The following is a 19,403-nucleotide window of genomic DNA, read 5'->3' on the forward strand; positions in this document are numbered from 1 at the left end:
CTCTCTCTCTCTCTCTCTCTCTCTCTCTCTCTCTCTCTCTCTCTCTCTCTTTCTCTCTGTCTCTCTCAATTTTCAATTTGGGTACAGCTCACTCGCCCCGCGCGCGCTAGCCCCCAACATTAATAAATCCAGATTACGGACGATGAACGGACTCTCCGGGATTTATAAGTTTAATGCTGCCGGATACATCGATATTAGACTTATAAATTCACACAAGCGCGCGGGCATCGTTTAATGACCTTGCACACGCGAACGGCGAGATAATCCCGAAACTGCCGCGCGATAGTCATCGAGCTGCTGAAAGCCGTAAAACGCCGATCAGCCGATCGCCGACAATTTTCAAGCGCGATCGTAAACGTCACTGGTCCATTACATGCTCCGTAAATAGTCTCGTCCTTTCTATGCACGCAACTAACTTCCACCTGCCGACTTGACCCGGTCATGCGCGCGGCTCGTTTCGTCACGGCACCGCTGAATTTTCGGTTTTGCGGATTACCGCGTGACAACGTGTCTCGTCGCAGGATAATTGCCGGATGTTTAGTCCTTTGTGTCACGAAATTTTGTATCAGACCGACTTTTTTTAAACTTTGTGTCCGATCCAACCAAGCGTTTCTTTCATCTGACAAACAATAAATATCCGTGAAATCAACGTGACACTTTCTTTTTTAATCTGTATTTCCTCATTATTTTGTTACGTTAATCTTACGGTAATTTATCAACTGTTAAAACGAAGAGATATTTCAGAGGTTCGATCGATTGCAAGTGTCACTTTTACTTAAATAGGTCTTTTTACTTCAACATACTTTGCAGGAATTTTGGGCATTCATTTCTAACTATTTCTCTAACACGTAATATTTACAACGTTAAGTTTTTTATTTAGACAGTATTATTTTTCACGAGGTCACATTGGAATAATGATCACCTACATTGCCTTTATCACAAGGTTATATATGCAAAATTACGATATTCAGTAGAAAATTTCTCACTAACGGTGTAGGCAAATCACGTGAAACTACGAGTGCGTTTTATTGCGACAAACGTTGCATTAAATTTTTTCATAATTTTAAGCACTTTGATTCAAGCGGATAAAGTCCTTAAAGGGGGAGCGAGCGAATCGCGCGTCAAGCAACGGTCAAATATTCGGCGAATCGTGGGCAATGGCTAGCCGGCATTAAATTTGGTTTACCGTAAATTAGAGGCGGACGACGACGACGACGACGACAGCGGTTAGTAGTTCTCCGCAGATTCGAGCCGCTGCAATGAAATGCGCGAGCGCGCCGCGGTTGGTTTATATCGCTGTGTCGACTTATAATTAAAAAGTTAAATTGAAATTGCTCCAGTCGAGTGCGCGCGCGCGCACATTAAATTGCAACTTTTCCCGTAATGCGCGCCACTCGCGCACATCGAGAATGCATATGCGCTGTATGCATTCGCGGGCGAGCTGTTTTCGCCAGCAGTGGGAAAGAATCCGCGATATCAAGGTCCGTATCAATGCGGCGCAGCTGCGCAATTACTTAGACCCGATCTACAATAGATGGAGTAAGGAGTAGGAGTAGGAGTAAGAAATAAGCAGTAAACAAATTGGCCAATTCCATTCTCACGATTCAAGAATAATCGATTATGATTGGTCCATTTACTTACTGCTTATTTCTTACTCCTACTCCTTACTCCATCTATTGTAGATCGGGCCTTACGCGCGCACGCGAGTGCGAGAGTAACGCAGTGGAAGACACTGGTCTACCACGCTAGAGGCCAGGATTTCGATTTCCAATGGAACGGAAAAATTTTCGTACGCTCGCACTCCTCTCGGTAGGCCTGGCAAATCTCCGAGAGTAGTTTAGGATAAGAAATCCAAAAGATAGGAAATCCAAAAGGATGGAATAGGAGGCCAAAAAGGATGGTATATAAGGCTATGTATAGGTTAAGATACACCAAAAAAAGGGAGGGAAATAAAAAGGCGAAAAAGAAAGGAGTTAAAGTTTAAGAAAAATAGGTTAAGATGACGAAAAGGAATAAAGATAAAAGGCGTGTAGAAATAAGCATAGAAATAAGGAAAATAAGAAAATAAGGAATATAAAAATCGAAAAACTTCCTAGCTGTATAAAAAGCTGAAGTTGAAAATAAAGATAGATACTTACGCGCGCACGGCGGCGGCGCTCCGTTTCGCGGACCGTTCGATCTTCAGCGTCTGTTAATTCTTAAATGAGTTGCGGAATACGCGCGAATCATAACAAGAATTGCTCCTGCTCGCCATCTAAAATATTTTCTCGTCGAGAAAATGTCGCCCATGGGCGTACTGCTTTTTCAAATATCCCGAGTCAAAGTTTGGATTCTGTATTGGCTCTGCAGCATTCCGGCCAACTTGAGGGAGAATCTCGAGATGGAACGTTATATTGTGTGCAAACAGTTACTTATACTGTCGTTTCCCCCATGTTAAAGATTCACTTACGCTGGGATAGCGTGTGCTACGCACGTGATAGCCTCTCTTCGCGCCAGACAATAACAACAACAAAAACGACACGTCACGCACGTGCCTGGTATGTTTGTTATGTTACAATAGACTCGCAATGTCACGAAAAATATTCCAGAAATGTTCAAAAACAGTAACGTTATCCAGAACAATATCTAATATTTTGTATTGAAATATGAATATATTTTGTATTGAAATATGAATATATTTTGTATTGAAATATGAATATATTTTGTATTGAAATATGAATAAATGAAATTGTATGAAATATAAATAAATATTTAAAAAAAAATGTTGTAGGAGCATTATTAAAAATATTTGAGAGCAAACTTCTATGGATTTCTATTGCGTTGCCAGCGCAAGTGGTTCAATTAATTATATAGTTTACTTAACTGCGAATATTAAATGATCTAATAAATATGATTAAACGAATCATTGGATATATAGCAATACATTTCTTTCTTACAATTTCTACGTTTGTCTGTTTCGTTGTCGAAGATAGGATTGTAGCTATGAAAAGAGCTGGAGTGGAAAAAGTGAGAAAAAAGGTAGCAGTTGTGTACTCAATGACGCTACGTATTAATAGAGATTTAAATTTGAACTCGGCAACACAAGGCTGAACTATACAAGTGAGAAGACATTAGTAAGTTTAAATTGAACTTGCAGTCTAAAAAGCGTTTTATTAGACGCACAAATCAGCACCTACGATATTTGAGCCGGTTATTTATAGTTCATTATTATTTGATAAATGGTTATAGTGTTTTGTAAATATTTCATTATTCTCTCAATCTATAATATGGTATACCAATCTATAATTGGTAATATTAATATCTTTATTTATTTTTCATGTAGAGAAAAAAATATTGACTCAATTGCAGAGCATAAATATGAATTTAAGGGAACTGGGAGGGTCAGATTGCCTGAAAATCGTGCTTGTTTTTTCACAATTTTTTGTGACAAACTGAATGAATATGCGAAAGTGTTATTTTGACGTGTATTTATACAACATATTTATACAACATATTTATACAACATATATCATTATTTATACAACATATAAAAAGAAGAAAAATATAATTTTGATGATCAAATATTTAATATAAGTAATATATATGATACATGCAGTTAAAATATATTTCGTTTTTCTTTTCAAGGTCGTCATTTTATAGTAATATCTTCACTTTCGGTAGTTCAATTAAGCTGAATTTTAGGTAGAAAATTTCCGTAAGCTTGTCGTTATCGTGTGAACCACTGACAAACTCGTGAAAATATTTAATTTTGAAATATTAATTTTTTTACTATAAAGGAACTGAAAATTTAATAATATTCCATTAAGATATTTGCAATTTTGTTAATTTTTACTCAATTTCTATTATAGTGGTTCACACGATAACGAAAAACTTACGGAAATTTTCTACTTAAAATTCAGCTTAATTGAACCACAGAGAATCAAGATATTATTGCAAAGTGACGACTTTGAAAAGAAAAACGAATTATATTTTAACTGCATATACCATATACTTATACTGAATATTTAATCATCAAAATTATATTTTTCTTCTCTTTATATATTGTATAAATACACATCAAAATAACACTTTTGCATATTCATTCAGTTTGTCATAAAAAATTGTGAAAAAACAAGCACGATTTTCAGGCAATCTGATCCTTCATTCCAGTGGCGTAGCCAGAAAAAAATTTCGGGAGGACTGCACTTTTTATTTCTGACGAGCAAAAAAGGGTCATTCGAAAAAATTTTTCTCACACTTAGCGTAACCCAGAAAATTAATTTTGGGGAGGAGCTGCAGTCCCCTCAGCCCCCCTGGCTACGCCACTGTTCCAGTCCCTTTAATGATGCTCTCTCAAGAAATTGTAAATAATATACGACTATGATACCGGCTGCATACGCTAGATTGTAAATTTCGACTTGAATATATCTCAGTAAGTGCGTCAAACGTCCGTCAAAGTTGAAAACGTCCTTTATAATAACGAATTTGGAATATCTGAATATATATATACTATATGCACCTGGGAATATATGATGTATCACTGTCCGCGTTCCGGCATCTCGTTTCCCGGCCTTGTCTTCCCGATCCAGCATCCTGGTTATCTGACAGGTTTCGTCATAGCAGTCCGGACACTCACTCGCGGCACTGACATTCGCGCAAACGCGACTCGATCGAAGAAGCACGCAGTAATTAACGCGATGCCGACGATAACGTCACGCGACACTCGCAGCGAACACGTCGCGACAACAAAATGGCCGAACGCTCTTTTTAACTGCACCTCATCGCACATAGAATAAAATAAGTAGTAGTTTGCTATATGTAAAATCTGCATGTAACATCAATCAGACATGTGTTCCATGCTTGTTAACCAAGAGTGAATATATTCGCAATTTAATGGAAAAAAACGGCCGGAGGACAACGATCGCAACTGAATAACGAGAGTGTAGTCGAAAGATGCGTATGTATTCACGCGGTTTTTTATGTTGGACGGAGCGTGGAGCGATTCACGTGCGAAATATTCTCATCACGCGACGGGGGTTTTTAACTCGCCTGTACTGATTACGCGCGGCACCCGCCTCGCTCGCCGGCTCGAGGCGTAATGACGCGGCGAAGGACAACACACGGCGCCTGGCCGTACCAAAACAATCGGCACATAGCACACCTCAGACAGGGCAACCGATAATGCCCCGCAATATACAGAGTCCATCAATGAAACTTTCCACCCCAATTACTCTGTAGCCAATTGATCTTTGTCAAAAATTCCGATACACGTCAATGTTGTTTTCAAGAGGGCTGTATGATCGTGATCAATTTAACTGTATCATTTCATCCCCTTAATTAGCTACTTCCTAAAAAATCTAAAATAGCAATAGGGGTCAAATAATTGAGATGGAAGGTTTTCGTTCGCGGCCTCTGTATTATTGCGCTGAATTATTCCTCCATTTAAATATCTATTAGCTCTTTTGGACACACACCACTGATTACCTTTACTCTCTTTCTCTTATTACCTTTATTCTCTCCACCCTCTGGCTTTCTACTATATTCACTAATTACAATGCTATCGAAATTCTCAACGCCGATAATAAAAAAATTACGATAATAAAAGGATTGTGGAAACATAAATTCTGTTGTTCTATCTGTCCATTCTCAGCCGTGAAGTTTTATTAAATCATTTGATATTCGCTTATCTGCAGTTTTTATTATGTTATATAATTATTTTGTTATTATTTTGTTATATAATTAATACATTGTGCTGATCAAATTTATAAATAAGAATTGAATCTCCATTAGCGCTTTTAGACACACGTACACACATACACACAACTGTTACCTTTGCCTGTTCAATGCTTCGCTTTTCATTATATTCGTAAATTATAACGTTATTGAAATTCTCAACGCCAATAAAAAAATTACGATAATAAAAGGATCATGAAAACATAAATTTTGTTGTTTTATCTACCCACTCAGCCGTGAAATTTTATTAAATCGTTTAATGTTCGCGTACCATGCATGTTGTATCTGCAGTTGAGTGTATCATATAATTGATATGTCGCGCTGATTGAAATGGTGAATCAGGATTAAATACCAGCGCAGAACAGGCAATCGAATATGAAATGATTTCAAATATTCATTTTCCAAAAATACTTGAAGCATGGAACTTGAAGCCATTCTGGAGACTCTCAGCAGGCTCTTCACATCGGTTGGAATTTATAAGATTAACGCAGAAACGAAATTATTCGACTCGAAATGGATTTTTCTCGCAGGTTTGAGTAATGTAATGAAGAGAAATGAGGGACGAAAAGGCCGAACGCAACGCAATTTCATTTGTGTTTGGACTTTTCTGTGAAACTGCTGGCACTGTCCAAATGGCAGATACGTTTCGTTCAAGTGTCAGGAAAGTCGTCCAACAATATATGTTTAAGGATGGAATAATTTAAAAATAAAAACATCTCAGAGATCTTTTTTGACCAACCATTAAATTCAACTAACAATCGAATCGAGCATAAGAAGCGTCCAATATTTTTGCGCGTAATATATTGAGTAAGTTGTAAGAAATCGACGCGCACGTCGGGCAACATGTTGACATTTAAGATTTAATATTCGGGAGGACAGACATTCCGAAAGATTACATGTATTCCATTCGCGTGTTGTTAGGCGACGAAGATGCGTCACGCTTCCGATGCAATTTGTTTCGCGTTGTCACGACTTTCCCGGGTCGCGACGCATTCGCCGCTCTGGATTCGCGCGAGCTGATTTTTATTTCAGTGCTCGAGGTGATCGCTCGGCGCGCTGCGGTATATGACGCCGCGTTTATTATTTAAACAGTCCCGCGTCCCGGCAACGAGCCGCTCAAAAACGGGATTCCCGCAGAAATGGAGGAAGCGAGCGTCACTCACTCTGCATGCAAGTCCACTGTACGTCAACTTGCGGTATTTTTTAAAAGAGAAATGCGCCAAGATCGAAATACGTATACGTTACACGGGCGCTACCGCGCAACGACCGCGGTGGTCGCAAATCCGCCAATTGTCAGGGAGCAACGTGCAAAAACGCGTTCTCGCGAGAGCGACTAAACGCGATCCTAATGGAAATTCGAGCGAGAGCACGCGCACGTCGCCGGGGTTTATATATCGGGGCCCGCGCGTGCGAACGGGGTCTCGCGAAACGTTGTAAAAGCGGGTTAAGCAGATACCCGGGCCAGCAAATACGAGGCTGCGAGCGCCGCGACGGGAATTGCCGCTTCCCGAATGGCGCACAAAAGCAATTAAGCATCCGGAGCGTAATTTCGCGAAATTATCTGTTGTCCGGCGGCGCGCGAACAAGCCGGGACGATATCGTATCTCTTTGATGCGACCACAACGAAGATGAGCGTTCCCGATAACCTAGGGAAGAAGAGGAAGAGGGGAAGGGGGATAAAGAGAGAGGGAGAGAGAAATGTCGCGTGCGAGCATAAACAGAGGGAAGAAGATAAATCTCCGGCGCAATATATCATGCGTCAAAGGCGAGCGCAATATTTCGCATCGCATCGAAACAGAACCAGAAAACTCGTCACTCTCTTCCCTCTCCCCCTCCCCCACCCCCTTCTCTCTCTCTCTTTCTCTCTCTGTCTGTCTCTGGTGGTGTGTCACTAACCAAAAATAAACTCGCTGCGCTTTTCTCCCTCTTTCTCCTCTCTTTTTCCTCTCGCTATCTATGACGCGCGCACGGTGCAGCCACGGCGGGCTTTCTAGCGCGAATCCCGGCGTGATGATCGCGTGCGCGCGCGTGGTGTAGGGGAAAAAAGGGAAGCAAAAATAAACGAGTTACAGCCGAGCGATCAAATTTCGCGTTTATCCTGCGAGCCCGCGTGCACACTGCGACACACCTGCGGTCCCCGTCTGGCGATTTTCGTTCTGTAATCAAGACACAACGTTAATGACCGCGTGTTACGCGATACCGGCGGTGCTGGCGACGCGCGCTTTTTATTATTATCCCACGCCACCGCCGATGTTATTACTGTTCGTAATTGGAGACTTTGGACTCGCGCGTTTTTTACGCCCGTTTCCCGCAATTCTCGCCTACTGTCGAATTTGTCGGATTCTTTTAGCGTCGCGTTCTACGTTCGTTAGTTAGTTAGTTTTGCGCGCCGGGCTAAAGTTACTGCCGAATCGCGACGCTCTCGCAGATCGCGCCGTCCCTTAGTCCTTCCTAGCCCTTAGCGTGCAATCAGATCTCTTGGGACACGCGCAACACAGTTTGAGTCTTTGGCGGACCTGGGCAACCTTGAACTACTCAGAGAAAAAGACATGGCGATGAGGAAAGTTTCCGAATTGACGCGAATCTGTTTGTAAAGTTTATCGCGATAATATATTATAACATTACATATAATATAACATTACAGATAATATATTATAACGTTATATATAATATAACATTACAGTTAAAACTCTTCTATATTTCTGGAAGAAACATGTCAATTCCAAAAATGTCAATGCCAAAAATATCAATTCTCTTTGTTTTGGAAATCTGAAAATACTTTTGCTTCTTTTTCCGAAAATATTCAAAGTGACATTAGTTATTGACTCACCCTGTGTGTAGTTGTTCACCTATACAATCGCCATCACCATATTTCTCTCTGAGTGTGCTGTAACTTTGTTGAAAATCAACAACAGTTTCGAACATATTTTTCTCCAGGGACACAGAAAAACCTCAGCGGTGAGACAGTAGAGCAATAAAATTTGAATCTACAAACAGATTCGCACTATTTCAATATTTTCCCAGACCTTTTACAAAAGTTGCCGGGCGATCGAATATTCCAGACTCAACACTGTTCACGCGAAGGATAAGTATGCTGCGCGATTTTCGCGCCAAGCGCTCTATAATTTTGACCAATTCGATCTTATCCAACAAACGATACATTTACTTTTTATTACGACCTGGTTGGAAACTCTATCGCTGTGTGAGTGCTTCAATTCACGTAGTTTCCATTATGATATCAATATTTTCCGCGCACGCACGCGTTACTTTAGGCGTTTGCCTAATTTTCTAAAGAGCTCAGCATCAGTAAATTATTGACGCGACTAAAGGGACAAAGAGAGAGAGAGAGAGAGAGAGAGAGAGAGAGAGAGAAAGCGAGTCTCCTGGTCGGATGCATAAATGGATTTCAATTAATGCGTTGCTTCTCCCCGAGCGTAACTTTATTGGACGGAACGTCTTAAGCGCATACGGCTAGCACTTTGAGCCAGCTAGAGCCCGCTCTATCTCTCTCTCTCTCTCTCTCTCTCTCTCTCTCTCTCTCTCTCTCTCCCTTTCGTCCCGGAAGACGAGGGCGGTCGCGCAAACCATCACTTACTGTCGTACTCCCACGACGACGCTGCATCCTGAATACTTAAAAAGAGTCGCGGACCTTCTTTGAATTGTAAAGCAAACCAAAGCAATACTGTACCGAACCCGCATCCGCTCAGCCCTCGGGAGCCACCCTCGGACTTTTGTCTCAACGTCTCTTCTCCTCCCCCGGCGAGACATCGTCTCGCGCGAAATCGCGTCGCGAAATCCAACCACCCCGACAACGGCCCCGTGTACATGCGCCGTGCACCTACAAAATGTACTCGTGTTCGCGCGTTAAGCAGCGCGCGCGGCCAGATCATCTCCATCGACGTCGCGGAATAAAACGTATTTCCGGCCGGCTCGGGAAGAGTTATGTCGCGACCATTATGTCGCCGTAATGGGAAACCAGCTTTCATCCGGAAGCAGAAAGAACGAGAGAGAGAGAGAGAGAGAGAGAAAAAGAAAGAGAGAGAGCACGCTTTTCACTTGATTCAGCGCTTCATTGTTACGTTAATAATACAACGTAAATCGTCTCGCGCGAGTTATCGTTACATTAGAATTTCCTGACTGAAGACGCACGTGAGTCACGTACACACGTTATTGAATTAAACACGAAATTTCCGATGTCGCGCGGACGAAATTGAGTTAATCAAGAAAGTGTAACGTTCTCTCTCTCTCTCTTTCTCTTTCTCTGCGCTTACCTAATTATGCGAAATCGTCGGCGTCGCGCGGCGAAGCGATAGAAAATATCGTGTCGCGGCGAGCGTTGCCACGGCGGCGGAGGTTGTCACGGCTTAATTGCATCTGCATTTTCAAGCGAGCTCAGCAGCTTACTTACCGCTTTACGGATCACCTTGGCCGTTTTATCGAAGGCGGGGATGCGCGCCGATGCGGCTCTCGAGGCTGCGTCGTCAAGGGGGAACGCGAGAAGTGGAGGGTGGGAAAGGGAAAAAAGGGGCGAAAGAGCGAGATCTCGCACGAGCGAGAAAATATTCAGCCCTGCGCTCATACATACAGCGCGCGCATTCACACACACACACACACACACACACACACACACACAACACAGGAGCTAACTACTTTACGAAATTACGCGCCCCCGGCGTTGCCTCGCGTCGTGGTAGTTTTCACGAGGCGACGGTATGGCCGTGCCTTGAATTTCCGCGGTCGTTTCCGCCGCCGCCGTTCGCGCAGCAACTTTTAAGAAGAGACTCGCCAGACGAGCGCGTTGTAACGCACCGAGGAGGACCTCCTTGACCCTTCCGCCTTTCCCGAGGCTGGGCGGCGCCGCCAATCATGAGGAGCGCGATTTTTACACGGACGCCACTTTCGAGTCTTGTGGCAGCGCAAATATTTTTCTTAATCAGCGAAATCATAAGACAACGAATCGACCGGTCTTTCTAGACGACACCGGGGTTTCAGGGCGCGCTCTCTTAAAGTGAACCAGCAGAAGTGTTGCGGATTATGTCAGTAAAAATAATATATCACCGACAATTAGTGAACACATTCTCATTGATTTTCCGTAGAGGCAAGATTTCGCTGGAGAAAATTTGTGGCACACGAATTCGCTGTACGCTACGTCAAACTCAACTTTCTGCATTTGTGGCGACGTAATTAACGGCTTTCATGCGCCTTGCGTGCAATGCTACCGTCTGTGTTCGCAAAGTGCATCAATAATGAGAATAGTCGTTATATTAAAATAAGGGGGCAAAACAGCTTCGCCGCGCGAGTGAAAATCTATTCTATTTCTAAATATTTTACTGTAAAATTTGCCGAGTTTATATCACATATTAATAAAAAATATATAAATTAAAAAAAAACAAAGAATAACGGAAGAACAGTTTTCATGAAACTTCTCCTTATAATATAAGGATCTTCGTGAGCCTGATAGCTTCTTATAAAAATTTCTGAAGAGAATGAAGGGAAAAATATATTCTCTTAATTTGGAATGAATTCTTTAAGTAAAATGAATTCTTTAATGAATTCTTTAACTATCACATAGCCAATTTCTTTCCAAAAATTGCAACTACATTAGCACGTCAAGGTTTATTTGACAGAAAAACGTTTTTTCCTAAAGATTTTTTCAGCAACTTTGGTTTGTTAATGCGAGAAGGTGCTTTAGCCCTTCAGCGAGATTTTCCTGATTGTGGTGCTAAACTTACACCTGAACCAGCAGTTCAGTGCAAGTATAGCATTTCATTGAAGAATGTACTGATTGTACTTTAGAGAGCGGTGCACCGAGTACCCCACGCGAGCATTCGCGTACATTAGTGCCGTGCGAATAATTCAAACGGAATCGGTGCAGAGAGGAGAACACTGTTTAACACGCGTGTGCGCTACACGTCTTCGACAATTTGCGGCGGAGAATATTCGCGCGAGACCAACAGCGAGATCGTGGAGTTGCGGTGGCTGATGGCGAGCGTGAGGCCGCGGGAAAATGTTTGATGAGAAGTAACGAGTTGCGCGCGCGCAATAATGTAAAGCGGTTAACGAAGCGCCTTTGATACGAGAGACTCGGCGGCGGCGGCGTCGAAATGGAGCTCAATTACAAGTGGGCGATTCTTAAACACTTTTCTCACTTTCAGTTTTAATCGACGTCAAAGTCGAGTCCTGATCGAGTTAACGACTCGATCGAACTACGGGGCCGGTTACTTTAGCCGATTAATTTCCCTTCGCTGGATATACGCGAGTTGCCTCGAAGGCGAGGCGTGTTAGTCTGCCCAAGTAGAGATGTAACTAGCTGAATCAAAAGCTAATACAGGCTAGATTGAATTTTCTGGCTCGTTACTAATTCGTTACCGGTTGATTGTTCACTGAAATATAGTCCAGCCATTGCGTATCGTACATGATAGAGTAGATAGTGCTGTTCTAAAATACACAATTCAGCTGCTATATCACCACTAGCACCTTAAAATTAGCTAGCAAATCTAGACTGAGGTTATGTCAGTTTCATAAAGATCTTAAAACAGCAGAATTGAGAGTCGCACCACTGGCTAGCGAATATTCTCTTTCTCTCTCTCTCTTGTGGTTTCTCATATCATAATTATAATTTCCTCTGCCTAATCATCAGCTAATTCGTCTAGCCACTAGAAGTGAGCGTTACATTTTTGGCCAGTAGTGATGTTAGACACAAATTTACTATCTCGTGGCTGAACACGACAAAGTTCAATTTCTGTTAGGTTAACTCGCTACTACCCCTCCTGCGCGCGCGCGCGCGCTTCTCTCGTTAGAATCATCCGTTTTATCTTCAGATTAGAATGTAATTGTAATTACGTGTAATTAGAACAATATCTTGCATTTAACCGGAGCGTTCAAGCTGGCCTGAAGCCGCCGGCTTAGCGTCGACCAGCGCTTAAATCGCGGCAGAACCGTGGACCGTGAGCTTTAAATTTGTTTAACAAAATGGCCACATCATGTAATGGAAATATTCGCGTTTAACGGAAAATGATGCATTTAAAATATTGACATTTTAAAACATTCAAGCTCACGGAAAGGACGTGCGCGTATTTGCTCGTAAACGCAAATACATACTGCGCTGCGTTCTGACGAATTAACTCAGGCGTTCAGCTAAACATATACACAAGCGCGTGCGCGCTCATCGATTCGAGTTGCTCGTATAACATTTAATTAAATCCGTGAACTCACCTGTCGAACTCACCTGTTACATTCAATTTTCTTGTAAATCGTGTACGATTAATTGATAACGATATATTCAACCGGCGTGGCCCGCGCGATGCGCGACGGCCGGCGTAAATCAAACCAACTTTCGGAAACTTTACGTTTCTCACGGGGAGAACAGAGGGCTGGAGATCCAGCCGAGAAACTTCACGTAGGTAATCGTTGTAGCTGCGGAGGAAAGCTAACTCGGTGTCATTACCGATCCGTTTCCGATGCGCTTAATAAAGTTTCCCGCCGAGTAGAAGGAAAGCCATTTTTCTTCCTATTTCTCTCTTTCTCCTTCTCTCTTTCTCTCTCTTTTCCTTGAACGTCATCAATTCCGTTGTTGTTTTTCATTCTCGCAAAGAGACCGGTATGCATACAGGTGCGACGCGAAAAAGCGCTCTCGTTTGATTCTAGTCGAAATTGGCTTCGCTCAACAATTTCAATAAACTGGACAACATGAAAGTTCGCAAAAATTGGCCGCGACCGTAGATTGGATCGTTCATGCGTGCGCGCAAACAGGGTGGCAAACAATGAGTGATTTTCGCGATTGTTTGGCAGCGAGCGGGCATAAAAATTGCAGCTTGTTCCTCGTGTACGCGCGAAAGGTAAACGCGACCTCCCCCATTAAATTTCTTCCACCGCCGGTCATTTTACGAGCGAACGCAAATATTCGCGTCCTCGTTCCCTCTCTCTCTTTTTTTCTCCGTACTCTCCTTCACTCGTTCGCTCGTTGCGAGGGCGAAATCGTGCGAAACACTGGAACCTTCTTGGAATCAATTCGACGAAAGAATCGGGGAGAAACGGTGGCATCAAAAGGAAGGAAGGGATAGCCGAAGCTTCGTACGGCATTGTTTCTCACGATTGCCGGGAAATACGACGCGGCCGGGATTAATCGTGTTTTTTCAGTGTTTCAATTTGCAAGTTACCGACTCCATTGTTTTGCGTGGAATTCCCTTTGTCCTGCCTCGGCGGATCCGACAGTCGCCGATGTGCGCGTGATACTCTCTCCGCGATTCTTGCTTTTGTACATGTATTTTCATTACAATGGAAAATATAGCGTGTTTCCGATTTTTATGTGTATATGTCCGCGCGAGTGTTTTTTTGTTCATGCGCGCACTGCGTCAACGTACAGATACGTATATGTGCGTGTTATTAGAAAAACAAAATTCACCACTCTTCTCTTTGCATAACGTTCTACGGAAAAAAAACAATCATTTCGAGAGACGCGACTATCTTTATTTTCACAATCATGCTCTCTTAAAGTGAATAGTCACTGATATCAGTGATAAGTACAGCACTGAGCACTTTCAGTGCTATATTTATAACTGCAAATCAGTGTATATTCATTGCTTTCAGTGATATTTGACTGATTCATTTTAAGAAAGTGGGCGAACACATAAGATAAAAGTACCAATGCCCGAACACGTGTCTAATCCCGCATATTCTTATTATATATATTCCAGTCTCTATAAATAAAAATATTTAAACACTTGACATATAATATATGTGTATACCGAGAGATAAAATACCTAAGAAATAAAAAAAATATTCAACAGGCACTGATAAAATAATTGTTGAAATCTAATTTCTTTTTCTTTGAATAAAATAAACGATCGCTTTTATGAAAGTTTAAGGTTTCAAGTAAATATATATTTTCCTATCTGGAAAATATTTCATGTTAATACAAATAAGTATGTTATTGGTAACCGACGAATAAGTGTTCTTTATTTGTCAGATATTTTTTTTCTCTCGGTGTACATTCAATATATGTGTGCACATATTCTATGACGAAAGTTTGTAGATATATTTAAAATTTATTTAAAGTTATTTAAAGTTTGTTTTATTTAAAATTTATTAAAGTCCAACACACACACACACACACAAGAATGTTCAGGATTAGTCACGTAATGCCCGCTTGTGAGAGGAAAAAGAAGAATAACAAAAAGAGGCCCACTCCAAATTGCTCAAAGAATCTATAGACGAAAGGAAACCCGCGGAACTCGGGACGCCCTGTATAAACAGAACGACGGATGATCTTCGTTAAGACCGGTTCTGCACGAAGGATCGCGAAAGTACATATTGGAGCCCATCAAACGACGCCGTCGGATAACGTCGAACAGAAGCACGCCTCGCTCTTTTCCGTAGGGCGCGCGCGGCCGGGAAATGCGATGCAGCTGGGATTAATAGCCTGCTTCGCTTTTCCAATCTGCAAACCGTCGTCGCCGATTGAATTTCTTCGTTGTCGTCGTCGTCGTTGACGAACGTCCACGTCCACCGCCCCTTCGGACTCAATTGCCCCCGGTAATGCACCACTCATCTCGTCTTCCCCTACGCACCCCCTCGCCATTTCTCCCAGCGTTTCGTTCGCGGCCCCCTTCTCGGCCCGTCCGCGGTAATTCGTTATCGCGCGATTAGCGCAAGCATGCGAGCTTAATTTCGGCTAAGCCGGAGGAAAAGTTCGCCGGGCTAATGAAGACCGATTGCCGCGGCGAACGGGGTAACTCCGACGGGTCGAGGGGAAGGGAGTAGATAGAGAGAGAGCTTTTATCGCCTCTTGCATCCTTGCCTTCCTTGCCACTTCTTCCCCTCCTCCCCTCCCCCAATTGGATTAGAGAAAATAATTCCCGGTTCCGTTTTGCACGATAACGCGCTTCGTCGCGGGGCGAGCGGTACGAGCGTATGCTAATTTTTGTTAATGGAGGCGCGCGGGCCCGCGCTAAATCAGCGTTTCTTTAATTCATTTCCTATCGCGTCGTCGGGATCGCGGAAGGAACACGTCGTCGAGTGTGCCGGTGCAAACCAGAAATTGCTATCTCTGGCAGCAGCGCGGTAGTCGGCTGCTGCTGCTGCTGCTGCTGCTGCTGGTGCTGGTGCTACTTAGCCATGCAGGATGTCACCCCTCGCTTATGTGTGCTGAGCACGCTACACCACCGGTCGTACGTAATCGAAGCGGCGAATTTTCGGTAATGGCGAGAACACACGCGTTTTACGGATTCCTCGACAAATTCTCTGTCGTTATGTCGCCGTGCATTCGTTTTATCCCTCTTTGACGTACCAAATTCGTGATGTGATAATTGTTTCCGTCTTAATCTTGACGCGATTCGTAATGCATGCAGTGTTTAGATGCGCACTGTTTGCTAATGTCAATCCCAGACGAAATTTCGATCCTACTTTCGACCTTAATATTCCACTTAACGCTTACTTTGATGCTTTAATCTTAATTTTTATATCTTATTTCTTATCTTATTGTATTAAATATATATTATTTTGAATCTTCAGAATATAAAGATGCAGGTCGAAAATAGGGCTAAAATTTCGACTCGGGAAAAGCCACCGTGCAAAAGGTGGAATCACTCAAAAAAGAATTTGAGGATTAATGGCGCGCGTTTTTCGGTTTATACAACAAAGGGGAAAATAAAGAATGTATTACACGCACGATGGCGATGACTGTTTCTACTCTCTCCACGTCTGCACTCGTGCAATGCACTCGTGCATTGACGTTTACATGAAACAAAATCATAAGCGAATGGTCCGGCCGCCCCACGTCCAAGTGAATACGGGAATAAACGTCGGATTTTAGTTATCTCTCACGCGGCTCGGACAGCTTTCTCACGCTACCAACGCGTTTCGGCGTTTCTAGAGCTAAATCGGCATTTCTATCGACGTTTAATTTCCCGTGCTCCGGTGGAAAACGTAAATTCACGGGAAATGTCCAGGGGCCACACTGTGCGCCCGCGTTTCGTACACTCTACTCGGACACGCGAGATAATCACGACGCGTTGTAGCTCATCCACCCGTTAAATTCGCCAGTGTCGTTCTTTCTTTCTTTTTTCTTTTCTTTTTGGTTTTTCTTCTCGCTCCCTCTCTCGTCGCAAAATCAGGGACGCGCGGCCTGCGAACACACTCGAAGAAAGCTTCCTACGAGCGCGGTTAATTTACCGCCGGTGACTCCCTTCGAGCGCGTAAATCGATTATTTAACAGCACCGCGAGTGGAAAAACCTTTGCCGCGTCACCAAGAAAGAGAGAGAGAGAAAGAGAGAGAGTCAGAAAGAGGTATAATATCCAGTGAGAGAACCTATTCTCGAGCAAATTTGCGACCTGAAACTTTTTATTTTACGTCAAAATTTTAATAGTTCGGTTTCGCGAAATGGAGTTTTTCTTTAGAAACGACGTTACGAGAGAGAATCGTTCAAAGAAAACGCGCGCATCGGCCGTCTACCTGCGAATATTTAAAAGTTAATTTCACAATAATGCTGCTACGGCATTTTAATTAAAATAGTTCGTTAATTAAGCTGCCGATTATAAAGTCCCGGCAAAGAAAGGCCACATGCAAGTTATGTAAAGCGCAACGAGCCGCCACCGCCACCGCCACCGCCACCGCCACCGAGTTTGCGCCGGTGTTGCTCTTCTGAAACAACCTGTCTGGCTGCAACTGTTTGTAATTATTCTCTGACCTCTTTTTGGGGCAAGAACACGGGACGTCATAATTAACACACGATATATTGTCACGCAACCCTCTGACTTTCTTGAAATTTTCAAATTAACTCGCCGCGAGGGACGAGCGAGAGGGAGACAGAGGGTGAGAGGGAGAGAAAGAGAGACAGAAAGAAAGAGAAGGAGGAGAAAGAGAGAGAGAGAGAGAGTTTCGTTAGCTTCCACGCGAATTTTATTTTGTGGTCTCGCGTTGAAACAGCGTCGTGACGGCGCAAGATAAACCACGCCGTGGTTTTCCCTTAAATCAACGCGCGACAAAGGATTAACTGTTACTCGTACGTGCTAATAACCCGAGCTAACCCTGCGGTTTAATCCCGGGATGCACACATCGTTCTTCTGGCCTGTCGTGATGGCAGATGTGAACGTGTGCTTCATTCGGAAATGTCGTGCGTCACAGGTTACAGTATTACGAGTTGATCGACGATACGCGCGCTTGATCGAGAGTTCGCGGCGTGAATAACTCACGAGGGATGAAACGTATGTTTAATAATGCCAATTAAAAAATCGTTACTTCCAGTCGGCCGCTTTTCTCAGCTCGTTTACTCGCGGATGCGTTAGGAAGTCTTTTGCTCTCAGTAAAGCCGGGGAGCGGCATTTCCTTCAGAGAGAGGAGCTGTGCGCATCCTCGCAGCAATTAGCTGCTCAAATGTATCTATTTTTGTCGCGAGGGGCGATATCGGAGCACACAAAACACGCAATATCGATTTTGCCCCGATCCTCCTCCCGGAGTACCATCACTGGCTCAGCCGCCATAATGCGATCACAAGCCCTCCAACATACGTATATATATACATACATGTATACATACATGTATACATATATATGCACATGTACACATATGTATACATATATATACACACATGACGCGCCCACACACGCGTAAACTTTCAATTTAAATTTAGCTCTTTGTTGTTTGACGGCACGTACTTTGGCTCTTTGTTATTCGATGATACACTCTTCGAAACGTAACGTCACACATACATCCGCCGCGCTCTTGATGCTCGCCGGACTACACGCACTTTCATACCCTTCGATCCGATTATATCCGCGAGACTTTACTCCACGATCATTACCCCGCACGTTCTCCTCAATCAAAACAATTACCTCGCGCAAAATATTTCGTGAACGTTCAACCGTACGTTCGATAATTCATTAATTAGCCAAAAAACTGTCGAAAAATCAACATCCTATTTCGACGTCGCTTGAAGCAAGTTGGGGCAAAAAAACAGGTTAGTCATATTTGAGAGAAATGGAGAACGAAATTTTCCGTTTCCGAAGGATTCATTGCGGCCGGGAGTTTTTTACTTATCTAATGAGAACTTTTTATTTTTCTATTTTGCTTTTCGGGAGATACCAAAACTTTCTGCGAGAACTTAATAGAAAAATAACAAATCTCCCGATCGAAGAAAAATCGAAATCTTCAAACCTAATATATGGTTGCTGAATCTCTCCAACGTAAATGTTAGGTTGGTGCAAAAGGAGATTGTCGTGCGTTTGTCAAATAAAATAAAAAACGAAATTATTCACCTCCGAAAAGGAGTAATAACTTTTACGAATAAAATGAACAACATCGACTCGCTATTTTCTCACGCCTCTGATAAGAAATCCCTACCACCCTTTTCATAGCCAAACTTTCTACAGGAACTTAATAGAAAAATAACAAATCTCTCGCACAAACTTAATACGCGGTTGCTGAATCTCCAACGCGACCTCGCGCTGACATCGATTTTTTCTCATCCGCACGAGGAACCTATCTAAAGCAAACAACGTAAGTCTCGCGCAATAAATGAAACATGCGTTTTATGCGTGATTCGCGGATATCGCGGAAAACGCAGGGGCAAGCTTGTAGCATGCGAACAGGCATTGTCTTCCTTACGCGGATCTTCCTTAAGACTAGTTACGGATTACACGAGCCGCAATGTACGCGTTTCTCTCTTCTCTCTCTCTCTCTCTCTCTCTCTCT

The 19,403-nt window shown here is 43.0% G+C and overlaps 1 protein-coding gene across 8 annotated transcripts in view; it reads right to left on the bottom strand.

Annotated features, from left to right (window-relative positions):
* The window catches only part of LOC116850861 (neuroligin-1-like), a 299,291-nt gene that overhangs the window by 210,565 nt on the left and 69,323 nt on the right, over positions 1 to 19,403 (bottom strand). The window contains exon 1 of one of the 8 annotated variants that reach the window (XM_032829627.1): positions 4,499 to 5,140. The exons of 6 other annotated variants lie outside the window; for them this stretch is intronic. The gene's annotated coding sequence lies outside the window, so the exon portion shown is untranslated. Of the gene's footprint in view, positions 1 to 2,138; positions 2,646 to 4,498; positions 5,141 to 19,403 lie in introns of those variants that run through there. One more of the 8 variants, XM_032829623.1, reaches the window with a different exon arrangement.

Source organism: Odontomachus brunneus, unplaced genomic scaffold (genome assembly GCF_010583005.1).
Source record: "Odontomachus brunneus isolate Ranch 3 - 2012 unplaced genomic scaffold, Obru_v1 Obru_scaffold_157, whole genome shotgun sequence".
Lineage (NCBI taxonomy): Eukaryota > Metazoa > Arthropoda > Insecta > Hymenoptera > Formicidae > Odontomachus > Odontomachus brunneus.